We start from the raw sequence: 23,134 nt of genomic DNA, 5'->3' as shown, positions 1-23,134 counted from the left end.
GTCTCTACTAAAAATACAAAAAATAAGCTGGGTGTGGTGGTGGGAGCCTGTAGTCCCAGCTACTCAGGAGGCTGAGGCAGGAGAATGGTGGCATGAACTCAGGAAGCGGAGCTTGCAGTGAGCTGAGATTGTGACACTGCATTCCAGCCTGGGCAACAGAGTTAGACACAGTCTGAAATAAAGAGTGAGACACAGTCTGAAATAAAGAGTTAGACACAGTCTGAAATTTAAAAAAAAAAAAAAAAAAAGAGGATTCAGGGCTGGAAGCGGTGGCTCACGCCTGTAATCTCAGCACTTTTGGAAGCCGAGTCAGGCAGATCACCTGAGGTCAGGAGTTCGAGACCAGCCTGGCCAACATGGTGAAACCCTCTATCTACTAAAAATACAAAAATTAGCCGGGCATAGTGGCTAATCCAAGCTACTTGGGAGGCTGAGGCAGGAGAATCACTTGAACTGGGAAGTGGAGGTTGCAGTGAGCCATCGTGCCATTGCACTCCAGCCTGGGCAACAAAAGCACAACTCCGTCTCAAAAAAAAAGAAAAGAGGATTCTGGTCCTCTGATCCTTGCCCAGCTTCCCAGGGCAGCTATGAGGATAGAAGAGTCAAGGCTGCCATTTTCAAATGGTTTTTTGAAGTAGAATATCATTTTCACCCATAATCTTATCCAGAAGGCCCACATATGAAACACATAAAATGGGTGTTTCATCAGCATAAATTTCTAAGCTGAAGATGGGGACAGATCATTAGTCTAAAGTCACTCTAGAGGGTAAGTGTGTAACATCTGTGATGGACACACACCCTGCCCAGGGTGTGGGTGAGGGCCAGGGTACTGCTGGGAGCTACCCCAGCACCCAGTCTATCTCTGCAGTCGTCTGTATTGCATATCATCAAGAAAGACTTGAAGCTTCCAGACAAAAAGCTGCTTTTAAAAAATGAATTCAAAGCAAACTTTGGTGACAACTCCGAGGCCCAGACAGGGGCTCCAAGTGTTCGCACAGCCTATCTGACGATTCTCGCCCTCCTGCCACCTGGGCTTCAGACTCCCCCTTGGGGACACAAGGCAGCTGGGGTCCACCTCCAGGGGCCCATCTGTTTACTTCTGCAGGTCCAAATCCAATGGCCAAGATCAGTTGGCCAGTGACCTGGCTCCCCACAACCTCTCAGAAGCCTGAGGGCTGCAGGTTGGGCAACAGAGTGTGTGTGGAGAGGCTTTCAAGGACCAGCCAGGGGCTCAGCTGGGATGTGGGAAGCAGGGCAGGTAGGGTGAGATGGGGTAGGATGGGTGACGGGTAGGGAGCTGGCCAAGGCCTGGGAGTTTAAAAATAAATCCTGTAGGCCTGGTGACATCACTGGAGCACAGGATGTCCCTGGCAGGGGCTGGGAGTGGCAGAGGGGACATAACAGGGGGTAGGGCAGAGAGGGTCCTGATCTGCCTGTTCTGTTTCTGGGAGTGTGTGTGTGTGTGTGTGTGTGTGTGTGTGTGTGTGTGTGTGTGTGTGACAAAGTCTTGCCCTGTTGTCCAGGCTCACTGCAACCTCTGCCTCCTGGGTTCAAGCCATTCTCTTGCCTCAGCCTCTGAGTAGCTGGGATTACAGGTGCGCACCACCACGCCTGGCTAAATTTTTGTATTTTTAGTAGAAATGGGGTTTCGCTGTGTTGGCCAGGCTGATCTCAAACTCCTGGCCTCAACTGATCTGCAAGTCTCGGCCTCCCAAAATGCTGGGATTACAGGCGTGAGCCACCGTGCCTGTCCCCCTTTGTGTTTAGAGAGACCAGGCCTGGGTTGTCCTGGAGCAGAGGGGCTGCCAGGGCCCTCTCCCCACTAGACACTTGGGAACATTCCACATTGCATCTGTGAAAACTGAGGCCCAGAGAGGCTGTGACTTGCCTGAGCCTCCGCTTTCAGAGAATTGGCAGCTTCAGGACTCCAGCCAGCAGTGCCGGCCTCTCCTGAAGTCTGGTGGGCATGGTCGGGAGGACCACTGGGGAGAAGGCTTGACCGGATGAGGGTTGAGGGATGCACCAATTGAGCCAATGCCTAGCAAGGTGCCGACAGGGGCTGTGAAGCAGACAAGCCCCTCCCACCTGATCATTGCCTCTGCGCCTCACTCACCACGTGGAGGGACTGGACAGGGATTAGTGCTGCCCCCATTTTACCGAAAAGAAAACCAAGACCCAAGGGGACAAAGTGGCTTGCTCCAGGCCACACAGCAAGCACATCATGCCCAGCTAGAATGGGGTCTGGTCTCTTCCGACAGTCCCCAGCTTAGCTGCTGATAGAGAAACAGGTCCACAGCTGAGGTAGAGTCAGGGTGGGGGAAGAGGGGTTGCCATGGAGATACAGGGACGGGGCGGGAGGGAGCCCTGTGCCTCTGCTCTTCTGGCCTCCTTCAGGTCCCTCCTACTCCTCACCCCTCCTCCACAGGGTTCACACTCTTTTTGCACTGTGGACAAAGTCCAGCCTCCTTGCCCAGCCAAGGTTCTCTGGGCACATCAAGCCTCATCTCCCACCAAACCAACATACTCTAAGCTCAGTCTCACCAAAAAGCTCACAGATCCCTACAGCGATTGCTATTTCAGGCCTCTGAGCAGCAGAACAAGCTGTTCCCTCTGCTGGGGATGCCCCTCCCGAATCTTCTGGGGTAACTCCTCTTCATCCTTCAAAATTCAGCTCTGAGCCCTCACTGCTCCATCAGACCGCCATCATGATTGTGATTGTGATTGTGGTATGTTTGCTGCCTGCTCCTCTTCCTGTATCAACAACTCTTTTAGGGCAGGAAGTGTATTTTATTCATCTTTTCATGTCTAGTGTTTAGCTAGGGCCTGGATGGAGGAATTAAACTGAGTCCTGATTTTTCTGCACCCTCCTCACCAGGGACTTTGTCCAAGTCACATCCCCTCTCTGAGCCTTGATTTTTATTTATTATTGTTATTTTGAGGCAGAGTCTCACTCTTGTCGCCCAGGCTGGAGTGCAGTGGTGCAATCTTGGCTCACTGCAGCCTCCACCACCCGGGTTCAGGTGATTCTCCTGCCTCAGCCTCCCGAGTAGCTGGGACTACAGGCATGTGCCACCATGCCTGGCTAATTTTTTGTATTTTTAGTAGAGGCGGGGTTTTGCTATGTTGGCCAGGCTGGTCTCAAACTCCTGGACTCAAAGCAATCTACCTGCCTCGACCTCCCAGAGTGCTGGGATTACAGTTGTGAGCCACTGCGCCCGGCCTCACGCTCTGAGCCTTTAAAATGGGGACAATAAGGCCCATTTTGCAGGGTTGCTGGAGGACAGGGTCCAATATATCCCTTAGCAGGCAGTAAAGGATACCTGTACGGGTGGGCGTGGTGCTCCAGGGTCATGATCAGGACATTCTCTGACCAAGGCTCCCAGTTCATCCTCATCTGCCCTGTCTTTCCATCCTGCCCCATCAAATCAAGGCTGCCGCAGTCCACACCTGCACCTGCCATCTCCTGCTGTCAGCTAGCTCTCTTCCCTAAAACCCTCCCTGCTCTCAAATCATCTCAAATCTTAGAAGGTAGAGCACATTTCAAATGCAGAGGCCCAGGCCCCATTCCCAAGAGGCCTGGTGTGGAACCCCGGAATTAACTTTGCTCAGCAGCCTCCCCGTGGCCATGCCCCTGCTGTAGGGGAGCCTCCTGGGGCGACATGGAAGTGCCCGATGATGTCCTAACCTGGGGAAGGAGGGAGAGCAAATGCGGTGTGGTGGGATGTGGGTGACCATGACCTCAGGTGGCAGCTACCTCCTGTCCTCTGTTGCTTTCCCAAGGGTGAGGCAATCCAGCCTGGACCACAGGCCTCCTCGGTCCTGGGCAGCAGGCGGCTGGGCCGGCGTCTTCCTGCCTTGGCCTCGCACTTGAGCGCCGGCTGTGTGCAGCTGGCCCGCGGCCATCTCTCCACCGAGCTCTGTCTGCGGAGACACAGAGGGGGACATAAATAACACCCAGCCTCGGCCAGGCACGGTGGCTCACGCCTGTAATCCCAGCACTTTGGGAGGCCGAGGTGGGCAGATCACCTTAAGTCAGGAGTTCGAGACCAGCCTGACCAACATGGAGAAACCTTGTCTCTACTAAAAATACAAAATTAGCCGGCGTGGTGGCACATGCCTGTAATTCCCAGCTACTCGGGAGGCTGGGGCAGGTGAATCACTTGAATCCGGGAGGCAGAGGTTGCGGTGAGCCGAGGTCGCGCCATTTCTCTCCAGCCTGGGCAACAAGAGCGAAACTCCGTCTCAAAAATAAAAACAATAAAAATAACACCCAGCCTTGAGGTCGGGGGGTGGGGGGACCGCCGCGGGGCCTCGGGGGCAGAAGACGCGCTCAATGGGGAAAAGCTTGCGGCCGGGCCCCGGGGCGGAAGTCCCTGGTGGAGGTGAAGTCCGAGGAGGAAGACAAGGAGGAGAAGGAGGAGGGTTCAGCGGTCTCGAAGCTGCGGCCCGGGCAGGGCGGGAGGTGTGAAGATGCCAGGCCCCAGGGGAGGGCAAAGGGCGTGTGGGCCTTAAGAGGCCTCAAAGCGGTCGGGGCCGCCCACCCCGCGGGCGCCGGAGGCGAGAGGCCCCCCCCCAGGCTCCTCTCCACACCCCGCGCAGCCATGGGGAGTCAGCCCGAGACTCGCTCCCGGCAGGTGTCCTCCCCGCCCCCTGTCCCGGCTGGCTCGGCGGGCGCGGAGGGGGCCGCGCTGGCGTCACGAGGACTGAACAGGCGCGCTATTCGGGGAGCGGGCGCCCCGGCGCTGCCCCTTCCAGACCCTCGCTGACGCCCCCGCGCCGTCCGTTACGTAACCCCCCTCACGCCTTTCCTTATGGACCCGGCGCCCTCCACCGGCGCCGCCTTGCCTGCCTCGCTTCGTCCGCGTTCAGCTTTGCGCCCAAAGGGAAACTGAGGCCCTTCTCCAGCAGAGCACGGCGGGTGGTGCCCGCAGGGGGTGGCTGTGACCGCCCTCGCTAGGATTCTTGGGTCCCTAGGGGAGCCCGGACTGCGGGGGTGCTCCAGGTCCGCCTGGGGGACTCGGCTCCCACCTGTGTACGGCCTTCTTCCTCCCTGGCCTGGACTCTGGGGCCCTGGAGCCTTCCGTGGCCGCTCTACCCACAACATTTGTGCCTGGGCCACCATGTGCCTTAAATTATGAAGTCGGGCAGTGACGCTCAGTAGGTGCTGGTTTCTCCACCTTCCTCTGGGTGACCTTGGGCAGATTTCGCCTCTCCGAGCCTCAGTGTCCCCACCTGTCTAAAATGGCCCCTTCCTTCTAGTGTGGTGGGGAAGAACAGCAGCATGTCGACATCCGGTGAGTACTTAGCCGGGTAGCTGTGAACTCTCCTTATCCAACCCTCCCTGCCAGAGGTCTGCCACAGTGCCAGACCTGGGCCTGGTTAGGTGGTGCCCAGCTGGGCCAGTCAGCTCCCTGTGGACCTTGGCCTTTGCCCTGGGAACACGCGGTGTAGGCCTGCCCTGTGGCCCACGAGCTGCAGATGGGCTGGTGCTCTGTGGCCTGGTGGTGGTGGGGAGTGGGTGCTTCCCTGTCACCCTCCTTACAAGACCCTAGAAGCATCTGAGGGTCCCTTGCGGTCCCATTCATCGTCTTACTGAGGTAGCTCACCCAGAGCCTGTTTTGAGCATCTAGGAGGACAAGCTGTGAGATGAGGACGGTATCTGCCCAGGCCTTCTCTGAGCTCCTCAGACACTGGGAACCTCAGTTTCTTCATCTCTTCCTTGGGCATAGATATCATGTCTCCTTCCCTTCCCTCCTGCTTGGCCCCTGCCAGCATGAGATGAAACATCACTCTCCCTGCTCCCACAAATTGGCCGGGACACAAATTGGCTTTATGCTCATTTTACCTTTTTTTTTTTTTTTTTTTGAGAACAGAGTCTTGTTCCGTTGCCCAGGCTGGAGTGCAGTGGTGCAACCTCCACCTCCTGGGTTCAAGCGATTCTCCTGCCTCAGCCTCTTGAGTAGCTGGGACTATAGGTATGCACCAACACGCCCAGCTAATTTTTGTACTTTTATTAGACGTGAGGTTTTGCCATGTTGGCCAGGCTGGTCTTTAACTCTTGACCTCAAGTGATCCTCCTGCCTCGGCCTCCCAAAGTGCTGGGATTATAGGCGTGAGGCACCGCACCCGGCCTCATTTTACCTTTGAGCAAACATATGAAGGGAGAATTAGTGTCCAGGCCACATAGCACCAGCCCCGCCTTTGACAATTGAGGGAACCAAGAGGTGGAGTCGCTCTTCCAGGCAGGGTGACCAGTCATCCTGCTTTGCTGGAAACTGAGGGGACTCAGGCTTTAGTGGGAAAACTAGGAATTACCCTATCTCCACTGGCCAATGACAGTGTCCATGTTCAAAGTCTGAGGCCGGGTGCAGTGGCTCACGCCTGTAATCCCAGCACTTTGGGAGGCCAAGGTGGGTGGATCACCTGAGGTCGGGAGTTCGAGACCAGCCTGACCAACATGGAGAAACCCTGTCTCTATTAAAAATACAAAATTAGCTGGGCCTGGTGGCACATGCCTATAATCCCAGCTACTAGGGAGGCTGAGGCAGGAGAATCGCTTGAACCTGGGAAGCGGAGGTTGCGGTGAGCCGAGATCGTGCCATTGCACTCCAGCCTGGGCAACAAGAGTGAAACTCCGCCTCAAAAACAAAACAAAACAAAAAAACCAAAAAAACAAACAAAAACAAGTCTGGCTGCAGAGCCTGTGTGTGGCAACACCAAACTATTGTCTTCAATTTTTTGTTTACTGAATTAATGAACGCAAATGAATGAATGAATCCTTCCCTGTCACGACTCCCCTCAGCCCTCCTTGGGCACCTTGGCTCATGTGCGTTGATCTGAGCCTGGACTATGCCAGCAGCATCCTGTGGGAGGCCAGATGGCTGATTCTGCTGCTGAGTCCCAAGAAACCCCTTGGCCCCTGCTTGGTTCAGCCTCGGCCTTCAGGAACCCCCCAGGGTCTACGCAACATGCTCTTACCCTCTGCCTATGGGGGAGTCTGGGTTCCCACCTGGGGAGCTACTCAGTCCTGTAGTTTCAGTGGTTTGGCTTTAGACTTGTCACTTTTCTTCTTGGAGCTCAGTTTCCTCACCTATAAAATCACAATGTTGGGGGCCGGGCTCCTGCCTGTAATCCCAGCACTTTGGGAGGCCAAGGTGGGCAGATCATGAGGTCAGGAGATGGAGACCATCCTAGCTAACATGGTGAAACCCTGTCTCTACTAAAAATGCGAAAAATTAGCCGGGCGTGGTGGCGGGCGCCTGTAGTCCCAGCTACTCAGGAGGCTGAGGCAGGAGAATGGCGTGAACCCGGGAAGCGGAGCTTGTGGTGAGCCAAGATCGTGCCACTGCACTCCAGTCTGGGTGACAGAGCGAGACTCCGACTCAAAAAAAAAAAAAAAAAATCACAGTGTTGGTTGGGCGCAGTGGCTCATGCCTATAATCCCAGCACTTTAGGAGGTCAAGGTGGGTGGATCACCCAAGGTCAGGAGTTCGAAACCAGCCTGGCCAACATGGTGAAACCCCATCTTTACTAAAAATACAAAAATTAGGCTGGGCGTGGTAGCTCATGCCTGTAATCCCAGCACTTTGGGAGGCTGAGGTGGGCGGATCACCTGAGGTCGGAAGTTCAAGGAGGCTGAGGCACGAGAATCGCTTGAACCTGGGAGGTGGAGGTTGCAGTGAGCCGAGATCACGCCGTTGCACTCCACCCTGGGTGACAGAGTGAGACTCCATCTCAAAAAAATAAAATGGGCACGGCACCTCACACCTGTAATCCAAGCACTTTGGAAGGCTGAGGCAGGTGGATCACGAGATCAAGAGATTGAGACCATCCTGGCCAACATGGTGAAACTCCATTTCTACTAAAAATACAAAAGTTAGCCAGGCGTGGTGGTGTTTCCCTGTAGTCCCAGCTACTCAGGAGGCTGAGGCAAGAGAATTGCTTGAAGTTGGGAGGCAGAGGTTGCAGTGAGCCGAGATCACGCCACTGCACTGTAGCCTGGTGACACAGTAAGACTCTGTCTCAAAATAAATGAATAAAATGAAATAAAATAATAATAAATAATAAAAATAAAAAATCACAGTGTTGACCGGGCACAGTGGCTCATGCCTATAATCCCAGCATTTTGGGAGACCGAGGCAGGCAGATCGCTTGAGCCCAGGAGTTTTGAGACCATCCTGGACAACATAGGGAAACCCCTTCTCTATCAAAAACTTAAAAATCAGCCGGGCGTAGTGGTGCAGTCTTGTGGTCCCAGCTACTTGGGAGGCTGAGGTAGGAGGATCGCTTGAAACCAGGAAGCCAAGGCTGCAGTGAGCACTCTAGCCTGGGTGACAGAGCAAGACCCTGTCTCAAAATAAGTAAATAATAAATAAAAATAAAGTCAGAGTGTTCAGACGTGTCTACCAAGTTGCTGCCAGTATTTGGGACAATACAGATGAAATTCTGGGCACACATGATGCCCTTAATAAATAAATGTTGTTATTGTTTATTAATGTGGCAGTACTAGCATACTTTACTCCATTAAGCACTCTCCGTGTGAGGGTTACTGTTCTAAATGCTGCCCATGTATTCACGCCCAGTGAAGATCTGGGTTTCAGAATGGTGCCCTGGTCAAGGTCACACAGCCAGCAAGGTGCTAAGGCAGCATTTGTAAGATTCGGCATTCTTGTAGAACTTAGCTCAAATGATGGCAGTTGTTCATGATCTGGGGAAACTGAGGCAAGAGGAAGCGAGTGACTGCTGAGGTTCCCTGCCTCCAGAAAGCTGGCCCTCTCCTTGCCCAAGGTGGCAGGACAGGTTGTAAGAACAAGCCCTTTGCTCAGGCTGGGCTGCCTGCCTCCAGTCGGCTGGCTGCCCGTGCCCTGTGCCAGCCACTGTTCCCTGTTGGCCAGCCAAGCTGTGGAGCAGTCCAGGACATTGTGTCCAGAGAGAGGGCCAAGCAGGCCCACCCCCAACTGTGGCGCTGACCTCCCTCCCTGCCCCTCTGGGCCTCGGGCCAACTTGGCCTGTCCCCAGCCCTGGTATGAGCAGGACAGAGCTGCCCTCATAGAAGCAGCTCTGAGGGCAGTGCCTCAGCTCCTCCTGCCTCACTTTGAGCCCTGGTTAGGAGGGGTGCCCCCTCCAAGCCCTGCCATCTCTCCAGAAGATACCCCTAGTCCCAGGGGACAGACTCCCCAGGATGCTCCTCAGGACAAGCCAGCTGGGCTGCTGAGATGCTGTTTTTCTGCCTTTGGCATGTTTGCTCTGCGTGTCCCAAAATGCCAGCTGAGCCAAGAGGAGAGGCCCCCTTACACAGAGAGTCAGCTGTGTGGGAGCCTAGTGCCCAGGTGAGCTGGACACAGACTTGACTCCCATCTTTATGGATCAGAAAACTGAACTGCATAGAGAGAGTGGGATTCACCCAAAGCTGCACAGCCATGAGCTGAGACTCTGCGGGAAGGGGCTGAGGAGTGGAGAAAAGTAAGGGTGGGGGAGCAGTCTCAGGGGAAGGGGAGGTGGCTCATGCCTGTGATCCCAGTACTTTGGGAGACCAAGGTGGCAAGATCCCTTGAACCCAGGAGTTTGAGACCAGCCTGGGCAACATGGTGAAACCCTGTCTCTACAAAAAATACAAAAATTAGGGTGGCATGGTGGTGCATACCTGTAATCCCAGCTACTCAGAAGGCTGAGGTGGAAGGATCACTTGAGCCTGGGAAGTTGAAGCTGCAGTGAGTGGTCATCCCACCACTGCACTCCAGCCTGGGCAACAGAGCCAGATCCTATCTCTGTATAAATAAATAAAGAGTGGCTCAGCCAGGCGCAGTGGCTCACACCTGTAATCCCAGTACTTTGGGAGGCCAAGGCAGGTGGATCACCTGAGGTCGGGAGTTCAAGACCAGCCTAACCAATGCGGAGAAACCACATCTCTACTAAAAAATACAAAATTAGCCGGGCATGGTGGTGCATGCCTCTAATCCCAGCTACTCAGGAGGCTGAGGCAGGAGAATCTCTTGAACCCAGGAGGTAGAGGTTGCAGTGAGCGGAGATCGCGCCATTGCACTCCAGCCTGGGCAACAAGAATGAAACTCCATCTCAAAAAAAAAAAAAAAAAGGCCGGGCACAGTGGCTCACGCCTGCAACCCCAGCACTTTGGGAGGTCAAGGCAGAAGATCATGAGGTCAGGAGATCAAGACCATCCTGGCTAACACGGTGAAACCCCGTCTTTACTAAAAACTACAAAACATTAGCTGGGCATGGTGGCGGGCACCTATAGTCCCAGCTCTTCAGGAGGCTGAGGTAGGAGAATGGCGTGAACCCGGGAGGCGGAACTTGCAGTGAGCAGAGATCGCGCCACTGCACTCCAGCCTGGGCAACAGAGTGAGACTCCATCTCAAAAAAAAATAATAATAATAAATTTTAAAAAAGGTCTCAGTTTAACTACTGCCTGCTCAGAGACACCCTCCCTGACCCCCATCCTTTTAGAGGACAGCTGTTTTATTTCCCTGAGGACAAATCTCCACATGGATTTTTTTTGTTTCCTTATATTTATTGTTTATCTTGCCCACCAGAATTAGTAAGGCTGGCAAGGGCAGGGACTTTTGGTTCTGCTGCGACTCCAGTGCTGAGAACAGACTCTGGCACATAGTAGGGGCTCAGTAAATATTAATTGAGTGAACCATGAATGTTGGTTGGCCGTTTCCGTCATTCCAGTATGTCAATACATTCCAGCATGTCTGCTTTGTTTTTCTTTTTTAATAGCTTTATTGAGGAATGATTGATATATGTATGCTATACATACTCAAAAACTGTCATTCAGGGCTGGGTGCAGTGGCTCATGCCTGTAATCCCAGCACTTTGGGAGGTCGAGGTAGGCGGATCACCTGAGGTCAGGAGTTGGAGACCAGCCTGACCAACATGATGAAACCCTATCTCTACTAAAAATACAAAAAAATTAGCCAGGCGTGGTGGCGCATGCCTGTAATCCCAGCTACTCGGGAGGCTAAGGCTGGAGAATCGCTTGAACCTGGGAGGTGGAGGTTGTGGTGAGCCCAGATGGCATCACTGCACTCCAGCCTGGGCAACAGGAGCAAAACTCTGTCGCAAAAAAAAAAAAAAAAAAAAAAAAGAAATTATAATTCGAGCCAGGCGTGGTGGTGCACACCTGACCTGTATGTAGTCCCAGTTACTTGGGAGGCTGAGGTGAGAGGATCTCCTGAGCCCAGGAGTTCCAGGCTGCAGTGAGGTATCATTATGCCACTGCACTCCAACCTGGGTGACAGAGCGAGGCCCCTATCTTAAATTAAAATATGTAGGTATAGGCTGGGCGCAGTGGCTCACACCTGTAATCCCAGTACTTTGGGAGGCTGAGGTGGGTGAATCACGAGGTCAGGAGATCGAGACCATCCTGGCTAACATGGTGAAACCCCATCTCTACTAAAAACACAAAAAATTAGCAGGGCGCCTGTAGTCCCAGCTAGGGACTTGGGACAGCTGAGGCAGGAAAGAATGGCATGAACCTGGGAGGCGGAGCTTACAGTGAGCCAAGATTGTGCCACTGCACTCCAGCCTGAGCGACAATGTCAGACTCCATCTGGAAAAAATATATATATATATATGTGCGTGTGTGTGTGTGTGTATACACATACATATATACATATATATTTTTTTTTAAGTAAAATGTCCGGGTGCGGTGGCTTATGCTGTAATGCCAGCACTTTGGGAGACTGAGGTGGGCGGATCACCTGAGGTCAGGAGTTAGAGACTAGCCTGACCAACATGATGAAACCCTGAAAATCTACTAAAAACACAAAATGAGCCGGACGTGGTGGCACATGCCTGTAATCCCAGGTACTTGGGAGGTTAAGGCAGTAGAATTGCTTGAACCTGGGAGGCGGAGGTTGCAGTGAGCCGAGATCGCACCATTACACTTCAGCCTGGACAATAAGAGTGAAAGTCTCAAAAAATAAAATAAATATGCCGGGCGCGGTGGCTCAAGCCTGTGATGCACTTTGGGAGCTTGGCCCGGGTGGATCACGAGGTCAGGAGATCGAGACCATCCTGGCTAACTGCAGTGAAGCTCCCGTCTACTAAAATACAAAAACTAGCTTGAGGTGGTGGCAGCCTGTAGTCCCAACTGCCTGGGAGGCTGAGGCAGAGGAAGAATGGGGCGTGAACCTGGGGGCCGGAGCTTGCAGTGAGCCCAGATCGGCCCACTGCACTCCAGCCTGGGTGACACAGTGAGACTCGTGTAAACAAAAAAAAAATAAAATAAAATAAAATAAATAAAACTATAATTTGATAAATTTTGACCTGTTGTATACCCATGAAACCATCACTACAATCAAGGTAATGACTGTATCTCTCACCTCCAAGTTTCGTTATTCCCTGCCATTAAAAAATTTTTATTATTATTTTTTGAGACAGGGTCTCACTCTGTTGCCCAGGCTGGAGTGCAGTGGCACGATCTCATCATGCAGCCTTTACCTCCAGGCTTGGTGATCCTCTCACCTCAGCCCCCAAGTAGCTGGGACTGCAGGCATGTGCTACTCACAGCCCAGTAATTTTCTATTTTTGTAGAGATGGTGTTTCATTGTCTTGCCCAGGCTGGTCTTGAACTCCTGAGCACTTTGGCTTCACAGGTGCTGGGATTCTCATTCCCCTGTTTAAATCCCTCCTGCTTGACGCCTCCATCCTTGTGTCCTGGCATTACTCATCTCTTTCCTTCACTGTGGAATTGAATTTGCATTTTCTATACATGGAATCAGATAGTACCTACTTATTTTTCTTTTAAGGTGTGGCTTTCAGCCAGGTGTGGTAGCTCACACCTGTGATCCCAACACTTTAGGAGGCTGTGGTGGGAGGATCACATCAGTCCAGGAATTTGAGACCAGCCTGGGAAACACCGACTTCATCTCTACTTAAAATTTTTTGGGAGGCGGCAGGCGGATCCCCAAAGTCAGGAGATCGAGACCATCCTATGGCGAACCCGTTAACCCCGTCTCTACTAAAAACAAAAAAAAATAAGCGGTAGTGGCGAGCCTGTGGTGGCTACTCGGGAGGCCAGGCAGGAGAATGGCGTAAACCGGGAGGAGCTTGCAGTGAGCTGAGATCCGGCCACTGCACTCCAGCCTGGGTGATAGAAGCGAGACCCGTCTCAAAAAAAAAAAAAAAAAAAAAAAAAAAAAAAAATTTTTTGGGGCGGTAGCAGTGGCTCAAGCCTGTAATCCAGCACTTTGGGAGGCGAGGCGGGTGGATCACGAGGTCAGGAGATCGAGACCATCCTGGCTAACTGCAGTTGAAACCCCGTCTCTACTTAAAAAGCAAAAAAAATAGCCCGAGGCCTTGATGGCCCGGCCTGTAGTCCCAACTTCTTTCGGGAGGCTGAGAGGCAGGAGAATGGCGTGAACCAGGGCCAGGAGCTTGCACAGTGGCAGAGCTGAGATCCGAGACCCTGCACTCCAGCCTGGGAGGCAGAAAGACTCGTCTCAAAAAAAAAAAAAAAAAAAAAAATTTTGGGCCAGGTGCGGTGGCACACACCTGTAATCCCAGCACTTTGGGGGGATGAGGCAGGTGGATCACCTGAAGTCAGGAGTTCATGACCAGCCTGACTAACATGGTGAAACCTGGTCTCTATTAAATACAGAAAAATTAGCCGGGCGTGGTAGCACATGCCTGTAATCTGAGCTACTTGGGAGGTTGAGGCAGGAGAATCACTTGTACCTGGAAGGCGGAGGTTGCAGTGAGCTGAGATCACGCCATTTCACTCCAGCCTGGTCAACAAGAACAAGACTCCATCTCAAAAAAAAAAGAAAAAAAAATTTTTTTGGCAGGACGTGGTAACACACGCCTGTAATTCCAGCATTTTGGGAGGCCAAGGCAGGCAGTTCACCTGAGGTCACAAGTTCGAGACCAGCCTGGCCAACGTGTTGAAACCCCATCTGTACTAAAAATACAAAAATTAGCCATGCATGGTGTCGTGTGCCTGTAGTCCCAGCTACTCAGGAAGCTGAGGCAGGAGAGTCACTTGAACCTGGGAAGTGGAGGTTGCAGTGAGTAAGCTGAGATTATGCCACTGCACTCCAGCCTGGGTAATAGAGTGAGACTACATCTCAAAAAAGAATTTTTTTAAAGTTGTGGCTTTTACTCAGCATTATTATTTTGAGATCCAGCCATGTTGTATGTGTCAGTAGTTCATTTCTTTTCACCACAAGTAGTATTCCATAGTATAGATGTGCCAGCATTGGTTCAACCATTCACCCATTGAAGGACATTTGGGTGTTTCCAGTTTGGGGCCATAACAAATAAGACTGGTATGAACATTTGCATATAAGTCATTTTATTTTTCTTTGAGACAGGGACTCACTCGATTCCCCAGGGTGGAGTGCAGCGGTATGATCATGGCTCACTGCACCCTTAATCTTCTGGGCTCAAGTGATCCTCCCTGCTTAGCCTCTGAAGTATCTGGGACTACAGGTAGGCACCATACCTGGCTAAATTTTTTAAAATGTTTTTGTGGTTTAGCTGGGCTTGGTGATGTGTGCCTATAATTCCAGCTACTCGGGAGGCTGAGGCAGGAGAATCGCTTAAACCTGGGAGGCAGAGATTGCAGTAAGCCGAGATCACGCCATTGCACTCCAGCCTAGGCGACAGAACGAAACTCCATCTCAAAAAAAAAAAAAAAAATTTCTGTAGAGATAGGGTCTTGCTATGTTGCCCAGGCTGGTCTCAAACTCCTGGACCCAAATGATATTCCTACCTCGGCCTGCCAAATACTTGGGATTATAGGCATGAGCCACGGCACCTCACAAAGACTTGCATGCACCTGGCCTTGCATGCAAGTCTTTATAAAGACATAACATTTATTTCCTTCCCCTTTTTTTTTTTTTTTTGAGACGGAGTCTCACTCTTTTGTTGCCCAGGCTGGAGTGTAGTGGTGCTATCTTGGCTCACTGCAATCTCTGCCTCCTGGGTTCAAGTGATTCTTCTGCCTAAGCCTCCCAAGTAGCTGGGATTACAGGCACCAGCCACCACGCCTGGCTAATTTTTGTATTTTAGTAGAGACGGGATTTCACCATGTTGGCTAGCTGGTCTCGAACTCCTGACCTCAGGTGATCAGCCCGCCTCGGCCTCCCCAAGTGCTGAGATTACAGGAGTGAGCCACAGCGCTCGGCCTTATTTCTTTTTCTTTTTTTTTAATTTGAGATGGAGTTTTGCGTCTCGCTCTGTCGCTCAGGCTGGAGTACAGTGGCACGTTCTCGGCTCACTGCAACCTCCACTTCCTTGGTTCAAGCAATTCTCCTGCCTCAGCCTCCTGAGTGGCTGGGACTCCAGGCGTGCACTCCTATGTCCGGCTGTTTTGTTTTGTTTTGTTTTGAGATGGAGTCTCGCTCTGTCGCCAGGCTGGAGTGTAGTGGCTTGATATTGGCTCACTGCAACCTCCGCCTCCCTGGTTCAAGCGATTCTCCTGCCTCAGCCTCCCGAGTAGCTGAGACTACAGCTGCGGTGCTACCACACCCAGCTAATTTTTGTATTTTTAGTGGAGATAGGGTTTCACCACGTTGGCCAGGATGGTCTCGATCTCTTGACCTCATGATCCACCCACTTCGGGCTCCCAAAGTGCTGGGATTACAGGCTTGAGCCACCGTGCCCAGCCTATTTCCTTTTCTTATGAGGAGATAGGAATGGAATGGCTGTATCACATGGTACATGTATAACTGCTTTTTGAGCCCGGGTCTTACTCTGTCACTCAGGCTGGAGTGCAGTGGCCCACTGCAGCCTTAACATCCCAGTCTCAAGCAATCCTCTCACAGCCTCCTGAGTAGCTGGGACCACAGGTGCCAGCCATAACACCTCACTATTGTTTTTTTTTTTTTTTGAGACAGAGTCTTGTTCTGTCGCCTAGTCTGTACTTCCTTCCGGGCTCAAGCGATTCTCCTGCCTTAGCCTCCCAAGTAGCTGGGACACACCACCACGCTCGGCTAATTTTTGTATTTTTAGTAGAGACGAGGCTTCACCATTTTGGCCAGGCTGGTCTCAAACTCCTGACCTCATGATCTGCCTGCCTTGGCCTCCCAAAGTGCTGGGATTACAAGCGTGAGCCACCACGCCCAGCCCACTCTTTTTTTTTTTTTTTTTTTTTTGAGATGGAGTCTTGCTCTGTCTCCAGGCTGGAGGGTAGTGGCGTGACCTCGGCTCACTGCAACCTCCACCTCCCGGGTTCAAGTGATTCTCCTCCCTCAGCCTCCTGAGTAGCTGGGATTACAGGCGCATGCCACCATGCCTGGCTAATTTTTTTTTTTTTTTTTGTATTTTTAGTAGAGACGGGGTTTCACCATGTTGGCCAGGATTGTCTTGATCTCTTGACCTCGTGATCTGCCCGCCTCGGCCTCCCAAAGTGCTGGGATTACAGGCATGAGCCACTGTGCCCGGCCAGCCCACTATTGTTTTAAGTTTTTGTAGAGATGGGGTCTTGCCATGTTGCCCAGGCTGATCTTGAACTCCTGGGCTTAAGTGATCCTCCCACCTCAGCCTCTCAAAGGTAGGATTACAGGTGTAAGCCACCACACCTCACCATTTTTTGTAGAGACAGGGTCTCCTCACTGTGTTGCACAGGCTGGTCTTGAACTCCTTGGGCTCAAACAATCCTCCCGCCTTGACCTCCCAAAGTACTGGGATTACCAGCATGAGCCACCATGTCTGGCTGTATGTTTAACTTTTAAGAAACTTCCCGGCCGGGTGTGGTGGCTCATGCCTGTAATCCCAGCACTTTGAGAGGCCGAGGTGGGCAGATCACAAGGTCAGGAGATCGACACCATCCTGGCTAACATGGTGAAACCCCGTCTCTACTAAAAATACAAAAAATTAGCTGGGTGTGGTGGCAGGCGCCTGTAGTCCCAGCTACTTGGAAGGCCGAGACAGGAGAATGGTGTGAACCCAGGAGGCAGAGCTTGCAGTGAGCTGAGATCGCACCACTGTACTCCGGCCTGGGCGACAGAGCCAGACTCCGTCTCAAAAAGAAAACAAAAACAAAAGAAAAGAAACTTCCCTTCTGGCCAGGTGCGGTGGCTCACGCCTGTAACCCCAGCATTTTGGGAGGCGAGGTGGGCGGATCACCTGAGGTCAGGAGTTTAAGACCAGCCTAGCCAACATGGCAAAACCCCGTCTCTACTAAAAATAGAAAAAAATTAAGTGGCCCGGTGGCAGGTGTCTGTAATCCCAGCTACCTGGGAGGCTGAGGTAGGGAGAATTGCTTGAACCCGAGAGGCGGAGGTTGCAGTGAGCCGATATCAAGTCACTACACTCTAACCTGGGCAACAGAGCGACACTCTGTGTTTAAAAAAAAAAAAAAAAAAGCTTCCCTTCCAAATTATCTTCCAAAATGGTTGTACCATTTTTCATTCCCATGAGCAGTATATAAAGTTACTAATTCCTGCACATCTTCACCAGCATTTGCTGTGGACAGTCTCTTTCATTTTAGCTGTTTTAATAGTTATGTTCATTGTGGTTTTAGGCGGGGTGCGATGGCTCAAGCCTGTAATCTCAGCACTTTGTGAGGGGTTTTACGTTTCTGCCTTCTGGAAACCTCTGTGGTTTGTTGAAAGAGTCAGTTACACTTGCTGTGCCCTTGGCTTCACCCTTCACTCCTGTGCCCCTTAGTCTCACTCCCCTTCCCCTCTCCACGGACTCCCTAAGGCCCCCTCAATGCCAAGTCCAGGGGTCATGTTACCCTGCAACTCACCCTGAAGCACTTGGCATAAGTGCTGTTCCCCTTTCTTCAAATTCTTCACCTACTAGCTTCTATCAACCCTCTGAAAAGCGTTCCAGGGCCACGTGGGAGCCTCCTCTGGGTGCATAGAGCTTCTGGGCCTCCTCCTGCTGTGGACCTGATGTGGTGTTGAAGTCATGAGACCTGGGTTTGTCTTCCCCCAGCTCTTCCACCAGTAGAAGGCCCCTCCAAGGGAGGGGCCTGGGTCTGCTCCTGCAGTGGTCCTTGCTCTGGGCCTGCCATAAAGGAGGGTTCCAAGAGGGTTTGCAGTTGAATATGTGAGAGAAAGTGCTCTCTTTTTTTCTCTTTTTTTTTTTTTTTTTTTTGAGACGGAGTCTCTGTCACCATTCTGGAGTGCAATGGTGTGATCTCAGCTCACTGCAACCTCCGTCTCCCGGGTTCATGTGATTCTTCTGCCTCAGCCTCCCAAGTAGCTGAGACTACAGGGACGTGCCACCACACCCAGCGAATTTTTTGTATTTTTAGTAGAGACGAGGTTTCATCATGTTGGACAGGCTGGTCTCGAACTCCTGACCTCAGGTGATCCGCCCACCTGAGCCTCCCAGAGTGCTGGGATTACAGGTGTGAGCCACCACACCCGGCCAAGAAAGCTGTCTTCTTGTCTCTGCCCCTAGCTACAGATAATGCAACCACGGGGCAAGAAACTTAGTGCATATTGAAGAGAAAATCCCAGCTTCTCATCCAGGCTTCAGGCAGGGCCCATGCTATGGCCTGGGACCCCCTTCGACCTCATCTGCGCCACTTGCCTGTTGCTGCTGGCCTTTTCTTCCCTGAACCCACCATCCTGTTCCTGCCTCTTGCCCTTGGAAGTGTCTGGTCCTGCTGCTCTTCTCCCTGTTAAGCATGTGACAAGGAATCGTATGCTTCAGCTCACGGGTTGAGAGCCCCCTCCTCGGGAAGACCTGCCTTGTCTTGTCCACCTAATATAAGTGTCCACTTTGTCACTAGCCACTGTCACCGGTCGTGATTATCTTACCGTCTGCCATTTTCTCATTTATTTGTTTGTTTTCAGTTAATAGAACATTGCTTCAGGAGAGCAAGGATTTTGTCTGCAGTTGCCCCTTATTTCCTCATGCCTAGCAGAGTGTCCAGTGTTTATGGGGGTCCCATATTGAATGTGGAATTTTGGAGGTTTTTTGAGACAGGGTTTCACACTGTTGCCCAGGCTGGAGTGCAGTGGCATGATCACATCTCGCTTCTTCCTTGACCTCTTGGGCTCAAGTCATCCTCCCACCTCAGCCTCCTGAGTAGCTGGGACTGCAGGCATATGCCACCATGGCTGGCTAATTTTTTTATTTTTTGTAGAGACATGGGAGACTCACCATGTTCCCCAGGATGGTCTCGAACTCCTGCGCTCAAGCAGTCTTTCTGCCTTCACCTCTCAAAGTGCTAGGATTACAAGCGTGAGCCATCGCCTCAGCTGAATATTGAATGTTTAATATAATGAATCAGGCCGGGCGTGGTGGCTCATGACTGTAATCCCAGCACTTTGGGAGACTGAGGCAGGCAGATCACTTGAGGTCAGGAGTTCTAGACCAACCTAGCCAATATGGTGAAACCCTGTCCCTACTGAAAATACAAAAATTAGCCGGACATGGTCGCATGTACCTATAATCCCAGCTACTCGGGAGGCGGAGGTTGCGATGAGCCAAGATTACACCACTGCACTCTAGCCTGGGTGACAGAGCAAGACTCCATCTCAAATAAAAATAAAAATAGTGTAGTGAATCAGGCTGGGCGAGGTGGCTCATACCTGTAATCCCAGCACTTTAGGAGGCATGAGGATCACTTGAGCCCAGGAATTTGAGACGAATCTGGGCAACATAGTAAGACCCTGTCTCTACAAAAAATTAAAAGTAAAAAATTAACTGGGTGTCATGGCTTACACCTGTAATCCTAGCTACTCGGGAGACAAAGGCAGGAGGATTGCTTGAGCCTGGGAGGTCACGACTGCAGTGAGTCATGATCCTGTCACTGCACTCCAGCCTGAGTGACAGAGGAGGACCCTGTCTCAAAAAAAAAAAAAAAAAAAGAAAAAAAAAAAGGAATATAGTGAATCAGGGCAGAGCTAGAAAAAGAACACAGATGTCTGGGCCTCTGGGCCAAGACTCTTCTCCTGTCTGAATTTCCCAGCCCTGCCACAGCCCAGCAGTAGTTTGACTAGGTTCTTGTGTCTTGGGTTGAGGGGTCTCACCTGATGGTATATGGTTCTGCCCAGGGCTCAACCCATCATTATTTCCTCACATCTTTGGGAAAAGTGCCACCATACAGGGTCCTTCTAGGGCCCTCCCTAGGGCTCAGGAGCCAGTGGAGCAAGAAGAGGTGCAGGCACAGGGACCATCCTAAATGGCCTAGCTGGCCAGGGGCCTAGCCCCACTGTCCCTTGTTGTACAAATGGGACAGATGTCAAGAAGGGTTCAAAGTTACACAGTGAATTGGCAGCTTCAAGTACCTAGAACCTACTTCTCCCTGATAGTGAAATCCCCCAAATTAAAAATGCAGAGAATTGGCCAGGCATGGTGGCTTACACTTGTAATCCCAGCTCTTTGGGAGGCCGAGGCGGGCGGATCACCTGAGGTCAGGAGTTTGAGACCAGCCTGGCCAACATGGTGAAACCCTGTCTCTACTAAAAGTACAAAAATTGGCCAGGCGCGGTGGCTCATGCTTGTAATCCCAGCACTTTGGGAGGCCGAGGCGGGCGAATCACGAGGTCAGGAGTTCAAGACCATCTTGGCTAACACAGTAAAACCCATCTCTACTAAAAACACAAAACATTAGTTGGGCGTGATGGCACGCGCCTGTAATCCTAGTTACTGGGGAGGCTGAGGCAAGATAATCGCTTGAACTCGGGAGGCGGAGGTTGCAGTGAGCCAAGATTGCATCACTGCACTCCAGCCCGGGCAACAGTGCAAGACATCATCTCAAAAAAAAAAAAAAAGTACAAAAATTAGCCCGGTGTGGTGACACACCTGTGTTCCCAGGGCAGAGAGTGGATGCCCATAGATAGTTTGTCAAAGGAATAAATTAGCCTTTTTCAGAGGAACTGAGTCTACTAGAATATTCTTTCTTCCCCTGCTGCCCCAGCCCTTTACCCCTCCAAGTCTCCCCCTCCACCTCTTCAGAGCCAGTGAGTGTTTGCTGAATATACAAAGGCATGAATGTCTGAATGAGTGATTTCTGTCTATGCCATGGAGAATTTTTCCCCCCCCCAAATCCGTAGTATCTATACCTTCAGAGGGATGGGCCGGGCCAGGAAGGTGAGTCTGGCTTCTGAGCTGGGTCTCCCCCAGGACCTTCCACTGACGGCATGACAGGGGTGGGAGCAGGCACCTGCCGCGTCAGGACCTGTGTCTACATGAAACAGGAATGAGCAGGTGAGGGCCATCCTGCCCCTGCCGTGGGGCCCAAGGCTGGGTGGTCAGCTTATACACAGGGATACAGGGACAAGGTGGGCTTCTCCCTGGCCTGGCAGGATGGAAGAAAGTGAAACCCCTGCAAATGGCCCTGTGTCTGGCAGGCCAGGGCCTCATTATCCTGGATGGGGACCTCCCTCCCCTCAATAGGCCCTGCAGAGGGGAAGTGGCCCATGGAGGGGCTGGACGTCAGGCCTCCTACGACCTGTCCAGAGGTTGGATGTTTGTCCTGGGAGCTTCTAGTTCACCAACTTGGTTGGGGAGCGTTCAGTGTTGCCTGTTTGGGGAGTGAGGGGACTGAGGAGGCCCCATACCCCACTGATACCCCAGAACTGTTTGCCCCCTACCCCAGCCCAGTGGTGGCGTGGCAGTAGAGGTGACAAGGTCATCCCCTGCCACCCTTAACCCGTATCACTCTTCTATAGCAGTTATAATTGTATCAAATGCATGTGAGACATCAACTCTGGGAGGGCAGACACTGTCTCCAGTGGACAAAAACTGACACTGCCCAGTAGCACTTGGATCAACAAATGAAAAAATCAGACACAAGTCAAAATCTTTACCACTTACTAGTTTTGTGAATCTAAGGTAATCTAAGTTGGAGCCTATTTCTTTTTTGTTTCTTTGAGACGGAATCTTGCTCTGTCACCCAGGCTGGAGTGCAATGGCGCGATCTCAACTCACTGCAACCTCCGCCTCCCTGTTTCAAGAGATTCTAGTGCCTCAGCCTCCCAAGTAGCTGGGATTACAGGCGCTCGCCACCACACCCGGCTAATTTTTGTATTTTTAAAATAGAGATGGGTTTTGTCATGTTGGCCAGGCTGTTCTCAAACTCCTGACCTCGAGTGATCCACCTACCTCGGCCCCCAAAGTGCTGGGATTACAGATGTGAACCACCGCACCCAGCCTATTTCTTAACTGCAAAATGGAGACAATCCCTGTGAGGATGAACAATCCCTGTGAAAATTCAACAGGATGAGGAATGGTGGCTCACGTCCGTAATCCCAGCACTTTGAGAGGGAGGCCGAGGTGGGAGGATTGCTTGAGCCCAGGAGTTCAAGACCCCATCCAATTAAAAAACAAAATGGAATAACTAACTAACTAACTTCGACGTGGCCCGGCACAGCGGACACCAGGACTCCAAGATGGCGTCAGTCGTATCAGTGAAGGACAAGAAACTTCTGGAGGTCAAACTAGGGGAGCTGCCAAGCTGGATCTTGATGCGGGACTTCAGCCCTAGTGGCATTTTCAGAGCGTTTCAAAGAGGTTACTACTGGTACTACAACAAGTACATTGACGTGAGGAAAGGGAGCATCTCAGGGGTTACCGTGGTGCTGGTATGCTATGTGCTCCTCAGCTACTGCCTTTCCTACAAGCATCTTAAGCGCAAGCGGCTACGCAAATACTACTGAAGAGGACACGCTCTGCATCCCCCCACCCCGTGACCTTGGCCCGAGCCCTTCCGTGAGGAACACAATCTTGATTGTTGCTGAATCCTTTCATATCCTGATGGGAATTAACCTCCAAATAAAAGATGACTGTTAAAATAATAACTTCACAAATATTCTGAGGTCACTTCAGCCCAGGGGCCTTGCCAGTTTCTGACTTGAAGTACACGCTGGTGGGAGATGGTATAGAGAGATTTTGTTTCTCTCCTAGATGGGCAGCATTGATGGGCACAGGCCCTGGGAAGGGGAACATATGGCCTGGGGCACTGGGAGATGGCAGAGCTCCTAAGGAAATCGGCCACTGCCAGAAGGGTGGCCTTCTCTGAGCTGGGCTGTCTTACTCTTAAAGCAGCTCCAGAATTGTCCAGCCCCAGAAAAGGGCTGAGAATCCAAGCACCGGGGTTTTGGATGGAATCTGGCTTAGGTGAGCTGTTCTCATCCTTGCCCACATCTAAGGATCTAGTACTAAGGATCAAGTACTAGATCTAGAGCAGGCTGGAGGCTGC

The 23,134-nt window shown here is 51.7% G+C and overlaps 1 pseudogene across 1 annotated transcript; it reads left to right on the top strand.

Annotated features, from left to right (window-relative positions):
- The first annotated feature begins 4,603 nt into the window (after positions 1-4,603).
- On the top strand, positions 4,604-22,733 carry LOC101000875 (annotated as a pseudogene). Its single transcript, XR_652882.4, has 2 exons — positions 4,604-5,294; positions 22,307-22,733. The product of XR_652882.4 is annotated as an ATP synthase subunit f, mitochondrial pseudogene (transcript).
- Positions 22,734-23,134: the final 401 nt, after the last annotated feature.

This window comes from Papio anubis, chromosome 16, assembly GCF_008728515.1.
Source record: "Papio anubis isolate 15944 chromosome 16, Panubis1.0, whole genome shotgun sequence".
In the NCBI taxonomy this organism is placed as follows: Eukaryota; Metazoa; Chordata; class Mammalia; order Primates; family Cercopithecidae; genus Papio; species Papio anubis.
This window is presented reverse-complemented; position numbering and strand designations above follow the sequence as displayed.